This window comes from Pristiophorus japonicus, unplaced genomic scaffold, assembly GCF_044704955.1.
Source record: "Pristiophorus japonicus isolate sPriJap1 unplaced genomic scaffold, sPriJap1.hap1 HAP1_SCAFFOLD_52, whole genome shotgun sequence".
NCBI lineage: Eukaryota > Metazoa > Chordata > Chondrichthyes > Pristiophoridae > Pristiophorus > Pristiophorus japonicus.
The window spans coordinates 3,841,029-3,847,814 of record NW_027254426.1 but is presented as its reverse complement, the minus strand read 5'-3'; the positions used below and the strand labels follow the sequence as shown (position 1 = coordinate 3,847,814).

The following is a 6,786-nucleotide window of genomic DNA, read 5'->3' as shown; positions in this document are numbered from 1 at the left end:
CAAAATGACTTAGAACTGTAGAGTGGTGTGAGATACATGACAGTAAGGTGAACGTGTGAACGGCCACACTGCGGAAACATCTCCAACTTCAGCACCAGGTCAGACGGAGATGCTGAGCGAGCAGGTGAACTGCAGGATCCCACTTTTTAGGAGCTGATCGTTGTGCCAAGCAAATGAGTTTTGCTTAATGACTAAAAATAAAAGGTGCTAGAAGTGGGATTCAAACCCACACTTTCAGAGCAATTTGAACACAACAGCTTAGACCGCTCGGCTGTCCTGACTATCCAGTGCTGTGTATGGCCACCTGCAGGTTGATTTTGAACTTTTGTGTCTTGTCACAAGAAATAAATGAGGGCAACAGGTGTTTCTCTGCCTGACACCGGGGAAACAGTGAGACAGACCTTGGAGCAAGGGTCTGGTTCTTGCCAAACAGCAAAGAAAATATTAATTCCGGGATTACCCAAAAGAGCAGTGACCTTGACGTGATTTGAACACACAACCTTCTGATCTGCAGTCAGACGCGCTACCGTTGCGCCACATGGTCTACACAGGGAGTGTGAGATGTTCGTCTATATGAAGATTCCGCAATACAAGGGGCTTTAAAATCCCTGCCCATTACCACCAGGTATCAGAAGAAGCGCTCACCTGCCAGTCACCGTATGTTTTTGTTTAACTTTTGTGTTGTTTTCACGGGAAAGCATCATTAATTAACCCGTCATCTTCTTTTGTACAATGAAAGAAATGCTGACTGAGGGACAGTCGATACTTCAATCATTTGTTCTGTGCTTTGCATGTTAACTGTTCAACCATATCCCATTTTACACACTGTGTTTTAGGAGTCTGGTTCAAAATCCGCATCGCTGGCGACACCAGGAATCTGGTGCAACTTTTGTCAAATTTAACAGCACCGGTTATTCCGACACGCCAAAGTTCCCCAGTGGATCCATTTTCTCTCGCTAAAAGTTATCTATTTATTGGTGAAATAAAGAGCAATTAAGGAATAAGGGATTCCTTTTGCTTGGAGAATAAAGAGCAAATAAAAACAGCAAATGCTGGAAATTTCAGCAGGTCAGTTAGCATTTGCCAGGAAATAAGACTCACCTCCGCTTGTTCCCCTTTAGGAAATTTCAACACAATGTTCTCGCCCGGCATCGAACCAGTGACATAGCATATGTAAAGCAAACGTGATAACCACGACACTCGGGAAACCTCTGGCACAGTGACCTCAACAGACGGGAGCTGACCAGTGAGCTCCCTCTGTGCTGATCACCACTGATTTTTAATGTGGAAGCAAGTCATCCTCGACTCCGGGATTACCGAAGAAGAGAGGAGGATCAGGAATGTGTTGGCTCACCTGAAACAACTTCTGTCCCACACTGGAAGTTCTCAATCCTTCTCCTCCGCTGCCCTTTACAGAAATATCACGTGTTCACTTCCACATCCTCACAGTGGGGCCACAGAGGCTCCTACCGTCTCCCCGCGATCAGCGAACTCGCCCAGTTTGTAAAATTAAACCCGGGACATGTGTCCGGCAAAGGGCAGGAGAAGCAGGAGAGTGTGCAAGCTCATTCTGTAACAGATAGTAGTGGGGTTATTAACGGCGATTACAGCAATCATTAATCCTCTCACACACCTCAATTATGTTTCTGCGATGAACTGATTGAGAATGGAAAGGGTTAATGCTCGGGATCTTAACCACTCAACCAGGGAACAGCTTCGATAATTTGTATAAATATAAAAATATATATTTATATATGAACCTGTATGTCAACGGCAAGCTGTCTAGACCTCATGGCACAACGGTCGTGAATCTAACTTTGAGCGAGAGAAATTGTTGCACAGTGACACCCATTTCATCTTTTAATCCCTTTTAAACACTAGAAACTGAGACAGGTGGAATAAATAGAGAAATAAAAGCACAGGGATACAGACAAGAGGAAGAGAGAAGGGGAAATACTGTCCCCACCCAGAACTAATGCAGAAACCCCTCTGCTGCACTCGGGGTGGCCACCCACAGCCTGGATACACTAACGTCCCAACAGCTCATTGACTGTCGGAGTGGGATCGTGCGGCGCTTCAGAAGACAGGTCGAAAAAGCAAAGTCACTGATTCGGTCTCACGTGCTTCTCTAATCAAGAGCAGCCACACACAAAAACTTGCTTTTATAATGGCTATACATTACCGTTATGATTGTCAAGCAGTTGGTTCATTGATCTAAAGGTGTGACTTTAGATGAGTCGAAGTTAAATGAAATTTGTGAGAAGTCCTGGGTTCCAATCCTGGACGAGTCCATTATTTTGCCGGCGAGTTTTGAAATTGCATAGAAATTTTGCAAAGGAAGACTTGCATTTCTGCAGTGCCTTTCAGGAACTCATGACGCCCCAAAGCGCTTTACAGCCGTTGAGTTATGTTTGAAGTGTTGTAGTATGGGGAAAGATGTGCCCAAATCACCCCACACGAACCTCAACTCTTTACAAAGGAGTTTGGTGCAAATAATCAGGTGCCTCAGGGACTTGGACTTTCTTTGAATGAGTTCTGCTTGTACCTGCATTCAAGCTTGAAACAGCAACTGGGCTTCCATCTCACGGGAGCAGCGTGTAGCGGTTAGCGAGTAGGTGACGAGGTTTGGGGTTGATGTGCGTCACTTTCAATCTTTGAAATTTCACCAAGCAAAGAAATGGTGAATCCAACTGTCCCTGCAACCATTTAGTTCCCGTTTAATCACAGGAATATCCGCAGTCAGGAGCTGAAAAGGAATTCAAACCTAATAAGGCTTCGGGACAATCAGAATACTTTGTCACAGACAAGGCACCAGAAGGATGGAAGGTAGATCACACCGGTTGTGGGAGAGCTGGTTGGCAGTGACATGGAAGTGTCTGCAGTGTGCGGGATCAGACTGCTTCCACACATCCACAATGAATGTCCCACCCTTTATTTGGGAAAAGTGCAACTGAGAGTGGACAAGTTCCAATTGATCGGAGCAATCTGAAGCTTTAACTGACGGACGCCCTGGTTTGTGATTTCTTGCAATATGCACTTGTGTCAGTCTCTGTGGCGCAATGGGTTAGCGTGTTCGGTTGTTAACCAAAAAGTTGGTGGTTTAAGCCCTCTCAGGGACTTCAACTGTTTTCCCCGAGGATACTGTGCCGCACAGTTCCAGCTTGTCATTGTGTGCTTTGGTGTCACGAATATATTCTGCAAACATTGCCAGCTGTGCTGTTATCCAGTGAGTTCCCACTCCAATACTTTTATGAGCATTCAGTTCAAGTGTCGAGTTTGAGTGTATACAGAACTGAACATAGATATCAGAAAATTTAACAAGGCTGTGGGACATTGTGTTTTGTTAATATTGAAACATTAATACGAATAAATCAATTTTTTCTAATTTTTAATTAAACGGGTTTTCAAAATGTTTCCGCCCAGTTTCGAACCAAAGATCATTCGCGGGTGAAGAAAATGTGACAACCACTACACTACGGAAACACTGCAATTGAAGTGATGTCAGGAACATAACCAGAGCTTTCACCTACACAGCTGGCCTGCACTTCAGGAGCTGGTTTTATGAGAATAGAAATACGGTGCTATATTTAGGAAGTCTGTGAGTGTGGCAGGAATTGATCTCGTGTTTCCCAGACTTTACACATAGCAACAGGAGATGACCATTTAGCAGCAAGTGGTTCGGATCTGGAATGCACGATTTGAAAGTGTGGTGGAGGCAGACTCAATCTTATCTTTCAAACGGGAGTTGGATAAGTGTCTGAAGGAAAAACAATTGCAGGGCTACGTTAAAAGGGCGGGGGAGTGGGACTCGCTGAGAGTCGGCACGGGCTCGACGGGCCGAATGGCCTTCCGTGCTGTAATCATTCCATGATTCTATACGTTAGCGGCACATTTCATAGTGTGGGTGGAAGCAGAACATTGCAAAGGGACATGGATTGAGTCGGCAAAACTAGAGGCATCTGATTCAGGAGATTCTGGTGAAGTGGAAATTCGGGAGTTTAATGACTTTGAAACGAACATTTTTGTTTTGTGCAGCTTCGGTCAGAGAAATGTTTGTGAAAGGAATTTTTTGCAGAAAGGGATGCAGCATTTCATCTTCTGTCTTAACACTTCTTTCTGGGTGTCGGGTCTCATTTCCTTTCGATGTTATTCTTCCAGAATGTATATTTTCTTTGGTGTTTCACAATAACCAGACCCTTGCTCTAAAGTCAGTCTCACTGTTTCCCCTGTCTCCTGTTGATGTTACCAGCAATGAACATTTTGAACCAGACCCCGAAAGCAGTGTGTAAAATGGTTTATGGTTTAAGAGTTAACTTGCAGAGCAGAGATAAATTATCCAATTATGGAATCTCCTTCAGTTAGAATTTCTTTATTTGTGCAAAAGAAGATCATCGGTTAATTAACGATGTATTCCCGTGAAAGCAACATAAAATGTAGTTAAGAAGTAATCAACAAACTTGGTGTTCGAACCCGAGAATCTGAGGTTAAAAATCTCACGCTGTATCAACTGAGCTCGCTGTGCTTCTGCTAAAGCAAACTTTTTTGTCACGGATTGCAGCCAGGCGCCTGTTGGCTCCGCCCCAGATGTTTAAACTTGATGTCGAAGAACTGCCAGGATCTTCTTGAATGGTGGACCAGGCTCGAGGGGCCGAATGGCCTACTCCAGCTCCTAATCCTTACATGTTTCTGATCATATGACCTTTCACAGGAGAACAATCTCGCCCTGAGCATGCATGAGGAGAAAGCTCCAGAAAATATTCCCACCCGGTGAGCTTTCGCGTGTTAGGCGAACGTGTTAACCGCGACACTGCGGAAACATCGCCACTTTCAGCACCCGGTCAGACAGAAATGTTAAGCGAGCAGGTGAACTGCTGAATCCCACTTTTAAGGAGCTGGTCGTGGTGCAAGCAAATGAGTTTTGCTTAATGACTAAAAATAAGAAAAGGGATTTGAAACCGCGCTTTAAGAGCAGACTGCAAACTGAACGCAGCACCTTCGACGGCTCGGCCATCCAGACTGTAAGTTCATTTAAATTTTGAACTTTTGTGTCTTGTGACATGAAGTAAATGAAGGCAATTGGCATATCTGTGCCTGACACCAGGGAAACAAACATTGGAGCAAGTGTCAGGTTATTGCCAAACAGCAAAGAAGTTTGCAACTTTTGAAGAACAATGATCCCAACATGATTTGAATACACAGCTTTCTGATCGGGAGTCAGGCACACTACCGTTGCACCACGAGGTCTACAGTGCAAATTGTCCATGTTTGGAAACATGAAGGTTCCTGAAACACAGTTTCATTTACCCTGCATTGGTGCAATGAAAGGGCTTTAAAATCCCCGGCCACTCCCACCGTGGGTCAGACAGCATCAGAAGCAGTGCCCACCTGTCACTCACCCTCTCACGCCCGCTTTCATCACCTGCTGCCCGCGGACTGCAGCAAATCCAGTTCATCATCATCATAGGCAGTCCCTCGAAGACAGGATGATTTGCTTCCTCGCCAAAAAAGGATGAGTTCACAGGTGTTTCAATATTCCAGGCCCTGAAATGTATGTTGAAGGGTGGAAGATGCCTGTGCGTGGATTTTTTTAACGTGTGCTGGCCGTTGCACCCCAGCCATCACACGGGCTTGACAGAGCGAAGTATTCGTCCAGTGGCAAGGGTTAAACAAGACGACTGGAGACCAGCTCTGCTGCACGGACCCAGTGTGCACACATATCACAGTGTGGGCTGGTCTGTGCTGCCCCTGTGCTCCTGGGCCCCTGGCCCTGAACTCATGCCTCCCCTGGGCCCCGATCACATCCCTCCACAGTCTCTCGCCGCTCCTTCGTCCCGATCTCGCCGCTCCTGCTGCATCTGCCCACGCTCCAATCACTGACCTGGACCTTGATGACATCACACTTCGCTGCCGCCACCCTCCTGCACCAGCTCGCGCTGCTCCCTGGAGCAGTCTCCCGGGACCTCCAAGCTGCTCCCAGGGCCGCTCGCCGTTCCTTTTATGGCCCCGACCTGCCGCTGGTGTTCTCCCGTTAGTGTATCCAGGCTGTGGGTGGCCACCCCGAGCGCAGCAGAGGGGATTCTGCATTAGTTCTGGGTGGGGACAGTATCTTTCCCCTTCTCTCTTCCTCTTGTCTATATCCCTGTGCTTTTATTTCTCTATTTATTCCCCCTGTCTCAGTTACTAGCGTTTAAAAGTGAACAAAAGATGAAATGGGTTTCATTGTGGAACAATTTACTTCACTCAAAGTTAGATGCACTGCTGTTCGCCATGAGGTCAAGGTAGCTAGCCGTTGATATTCAGGTTCTTATATAAATATATCAACATCTATCATAACTGTTCCCTGGTGGTCGAGGGGTTAAGATCTGCCGCACTGACGTGGTAACGATACTCGATCAATTCATCGCATAAAAATAATTGAGGTCTGTGAGACGATTAATAATTGCTGTAAGCACCATGAATACCAATACTTTCTGTGATAGACCGAGCTTACAGACTATCTGCCTTCTCCTGCCCTTTACCGGGCACGTGTTCCGGGTTTAATTATACAAACTGGGTGAGTTCACTGATCGCGGGGAGACGGTAGGAGCCTCTGTGGCCCCACTGTGAGGATGTGGAAGTGAACACGGTGGCTGGGTGATCCGTGACATTTCTGTAAAGGGCAGTGGAGGAGAAGGATTGAGAACTTGCAGTGTGGGACAGAAGTTGTTTCAGGTGAGCCTCCTCATTCCCGATCAGCAGAGGGAGCTCACTGGTCAACTCCCCTCTGTTGGGGCTGCTGTACCAGTG

The 6,786-nt window shown here is 46.3% G+C and overlaps 1 non-coding gene across 1 annotated transcript; it reads right to left on the bottom strand.

Annotated features, from left to right (window-relative positions):
* Nucleotides 1-472: 472 nt before the first annotated feature.
* Nucleotides 473-544, bottom strand: trnac-gca (transfer RNA cysteine (anticodon GCA)). The gene has a single exon. It is a non-coding gene; the product is annotated as a tRNA-Cys (tRNA).
* Nucleotides 545-6,786: the final 6,242 nt, after the last annotated feature.